The 4,376-nt window shown below is 48.1% G+C and overlaps 2 non-coding genes and 1 pseudogene across 2 annotated transcripts; 1 reads left to right on the top strand and 2 right to left on the bottom strand.

Moving 5' to 3' along the window:
- Positions 1 to 509: 509 nt before the first annotated feature.
- On the top strand, positions 510 to 628 carry LOC136278658 (5S ribosomal RNA). The gene has a single exon (XR_010716459.1). It is a non-coding gene; the product is annotated as a 5S ribosomal RNA (ribosomal RNA).
- Positions 629 to 1,611: 983 nt separating this feature from the next.
- LOC136278682 (U1 spliceosomal RNA) lies at positions 1,612 to 1,775 on the bottom strand. The gene has a single exon (XR_010716482.1). It is a non-coding gene; the product is annotated as a U1 spliceosomal RNA (small nuclear RNA).
- Positions 1,776 to 4,250: 2,475 nt separating this feature from the next.
- On the bottom strand, positions 4,251 to 4,376 carry LOC136278646 (U2 spliceosomal RNA; annotated as a pseudogene).

Below are 4,376 nucleotides of genomic sequence, written 5' to 3'. Positions count from 1 at the left end.
GATGCCGAAGCATGCCCTGGGTGAGGGGGGTGGTCGAGGGATCCTTCCCACGGTTTATGGTGGATAGTAGCAGGTCGCCCCCACAAGCCCTTGCGAGTCCCGCAGACGGTCCCAGAGGCTGACCCGTTTGGTATCTCCTCACTGTAAGATTTTAAAGCCAGATACACGCACCTACGGAGCTAAAACATTGTATAATAGGTTTTTAGGACACGTTATGTCTCTTGGGACCCCTCCCTCCCCTCCCTAGGGAATAGTGCTTCAAATCGATGCTCCTCAATGTGTTAACTGGGTTGAGGAAAATACATTAGGGTTAGGTAACGACTTCGGGGTTAGGGTAACCATTTCTTAGGGTTAGGGTAACAATTTCTTAGGGTTAGAGTATCGATTTCTTAGGGTTAGAGTAACGAAACTAGGGCTTTAGAATTTCAAATTCGCCTACACTCAGGGATGTGGCCGCTTTACAGCCTGAACCTGGCCGATAACAAGCAGAATTTCGACCCCATTTCCTCGTCTACGACCATACCACAGGGAAAGCACCGGTTCTCGTCCGATCACCGAAGTTAAGCCCTGTCGGGCGGGGTTAGTACTTGGATGGGTGACCGCCTGGGAATACCCCGTGTTGTAGGCTTCAATTTTTTGTCTTGCGAACATCTCTAAACGTTTTATCCCAATAAATAGCTCTCCATACACCACAATTTCACATAGAGAGCCGTAGGTGAGTGAGGAACAAAATCAAAGCAAAAAACGAGGGGGGGAAAACACCTTTTTGTCAAAAATCGGCCAGCTAATGGCGAAAACTCTAGTGCGATCGACTTTTCTTACAGAGCGCGCGCGAGCGAGTGAGCACGCGCGAGATGAACAGTTTATGATGTCAAATTCTACTTCTGTGATATCAAATCATTCCAAATAACGAACGAAAAAATGAATAGGAAAAAAACGCACACTTCTGAGACGCAGTTTTAAGCCATCGTGACGTGGCAAAACACTCGCACACTTCCAAGAGGAGGCGCGCGAAAAACGGCACTGAAAGTCGACAATGGTTGGATTCAGACTGCAAACGAATCGGGAAAAAGGTTCGATACTTTTACTACTCTGCTAGTTTGTTTCCTTCCCTCGTTCATTCGTTCACTCGCTTGCTCGCACAAAGGATACACTAACGATAGCAATAGCATTTCTAAAAGCGGCTCCAGTGACAATAAAACCGCTCAAAAGGTTCAAAGTGTACTCACGGTCCAAGTCGAATGCCCTTCTATGCTCGCTCGCTCGGTCGATCGGCCGTTTGGTTTCCTTTCATTTCCTTTCCCTTCGCGCGCATAGCACAGCACGGCACGGCACGCACAACCTGCAAATACAAACGAACAGGACTTTACACACAATAGAGCAGACAGGCCTTGAACAAAAACAGCCAGCAAAGTTACGCACCGCCCCGAAACTCACCTTGTTTCCTTCCTCCAGTCTCTCCAATGCACTTCTACCCCTCCAAACGTGCCAACACCTTGGCCAGTTGTGCGTCCTTTGCTTTCTTTGCAAGTCTACCGGTCCACTGCAAAAGCAAAAATACCCTCGATAGTCAGTAAGAGGGCCATATAGACATAGTTTGGATGACTTTTGCGGGGACGAGCGCGAACGCAGGTCCCCACTACCAGAAATTATACGCTCGAGTTACCCACATTTGGGGTAATCGCAAGGGTCAACCCAGTCGAAGTGCAATGAAAGGGCCTCGCCTTGAGAGGACTGCCTCCTTGATCACAGTACCTCCCGCGTCAGGTAAGTTTTTTTATATTTAAGGTGAACGGCCAGGCTCCCGTGAGGGCGGTGCAATGCCTGCCGATCTCAGACCTAATCCAACCCATGGCTGAAAGTGCAATGCCTTAGGGTTGGGTCCACCATAAACCGAGGGCCACCAGACACCAACTTCGTTGGGGAATCGAACCCCACCTCGCAAACATTGAACACACTCACACCCAAAAATTGAACACGCCCACTCCAAAACAAACGAACAAAAACGGATACAAAAACATAGAAAAACTATTATTTACAATATTACATTATTTAAAACCAGGACTTAAATACTTTATTCACATATTATTTACTTAGATAGTATTGTTTACTAATATTTACTACAATTTCTTCCTACATTTCGGAACTCCCACAACAGAAGGGGGGGCAGAACGCTTCAGCAGCTCTGCAGCAAGAACTGCAGCAGTAGGGACCACAGGACGAGACTTAGAAACGCCATCATTTACAACATTAATTACACTATTATCCACATTGGTACTGGTAAAATTACAAACTGTGGCCTTCTTAACCCACAAAGCCTTGGCGGGAAGCCTCCGACATTGCCGACCATTGAGGTCCACAAACTCCACACACAAAACGTTATCATGCTCCGTAGGACCAATCTGGTCAACAAGAGAGCCCCTGAAACCAATCAAAAAGGAAGGGTCCCCCTGTACTTCAAGAAGATACTGCGCAAAACCCACTTCAGACTGCTCACCACTCGTATCCACTCTAGCGATACGAAGAAGATTTGGATCCACACTGAGAGACACCCCATTTTCCAAAACTACCGACACCAACTCCAAAAAATCCGTAGGGGAAACCTCACGCACCCTCATATCCCTGTAGGACAGAACAAAGGCTTGATCCTTAGAACAGCGGCATAACTCATCCCGATACCACTTCAAAACCTTCCTACGAATAACAGAATCTGCGGGGGTCTGCACATCCTCAGTCACTACAGGGACCGGGGGGGCTAGCCCCAACTCAACAGGAGCACTAACTCGACTAGGGACAGGAACAGGGGTACTAACAGCAACCTCATCCTCCACATTAGCATCCACAGCATCCTCAATCGTATCCGAAACCTCATTCTCCACAACCCCATCTTCAACCACACCCTCGACTACATCCTCATCATCCTCATCCGAAACCACATTCTCCACAACCACATCTTCAACCGCACCCTCAATCACATCCACAACCACACCCTTATCCAAACCGGCAGAACTTTCAGAGACAACAGGCACAACAGTCCCAGAGGGGTCAGGGACCGCCTCAGGGACAGCTGCCTCTGTTGGAACAACAGACTGACCCCACGGCCGGACACACGCATGCGCTTTGTGGTCTGGGGAACCACACCTTCTACATTTTCCGTTGAACTGGCAATCTGCGGCCTTATGGCCATTAACTTTACATATCTGGCAGAACGGAGGGATACCCCTATACCAAACCCGCACAGGATAGTCGTCAATGCGGAACTCAGCAGGGACTGGATCCGATAATAACATCCTAAGAATCCGTGACCCAGTTAGAAGGCCCGGAATTCCTGAAAAATTCTGGTGCTTAATACTGATAACTTCTCCGTATTTTCTTAGCTCATCACAGATCAGAGCATCGTCACCTTCGGCAGGAAAATAGTGTACATACACAAAAGACGGCGGCTTATCAGAAGACGTCACACTAAGATCGTGCCCATCCAACGCCAGTGAACCCATACGCACAAATTCTTCTTTGTCTGAGACATTCTTAAAAGTAATACGAATCAAGCCCCTAGGGCAAAACTGAATGGCAGAAAGCCTTTCAAAATCAATATGCTCCCTAAGGAGAGCCATCACACGGTCCTTATCATAATTAGCCAACATCACTGACGCGTGAATCACGCACGTCCTGACACACTCAACACCCATGGCAAAAACAAACAACCCAAAAGTGGATGGGTGACCCGAAAAAACGGCAAAACCTGTGAGCTGGCAAAATACCACACTCAACAGGCCAAAAAAGCCAAGAAGAAAAGCCAATCCAGCCCAAGACTGGAAAAACAACCAGAGACTGGCTACCCCAGGTTACGGCAAGGAGCCGAGCATGAGTCCCTGGGAGGGTCACCAGAAAAAAACAGCCAAACCAGAACACAATAATACTTACAAAAAATCCTGCTTCTTTAATCCAAAGACACTTGTGAATCCACGAATCCACGCGCGATACTATAACGCAGGCAAAACCCGCGTCAGGTAAGTATGCTTTTTCAGCGTCTGCCCTCGGTGAAAAAATCCACTTACCCCTAGGTCCTTGTGGTAGTGCTTTGCGCACTTCAGAAAACGTAGGCCAGCGGCCGTTCCTGCCATTGTCTGTTGTCTGAATTATCATCCCTCTTTCACCTCTTCCCCCTCTAAGGGCGGGCGGGGCTCCTGTAAACATAAAAGAATGCTATACCGTTGACTTTGTTTTGGATTGAATGTGTCTTCCCCAGAGGGAAGTGGGCCGCACTCGGAGGTAGTGCTATACCGAGGCAACCCGTGGCTGGGACGAGGCAAGCCTCTTTTCCACAGCCCAGTTCCAAAAATCAGTTTAATATATGAGCTGCTCAATGAGCAGCG

This window comes from Pocillopora verrucosa, unplaced genomic scaffold, assembly GCF_036669915.1.
Source record: "Pocillopora verrucosa isolate sample1 unplaced genomic scaffold, ASM3666991v2 scaffold_46, whole genome shotgun sequence".
Taxonomy (NCBI): domain Eukaryota; kingdom Metazoa; phylum Cnidaria; class Anthozoa; order Scleractinia; family Pocilloporidae; genus Pocillopora; species Pocillopora verrucosa.
This window is presented reverse-complemented; position numbering and strand designations above follow the sequence as displayed.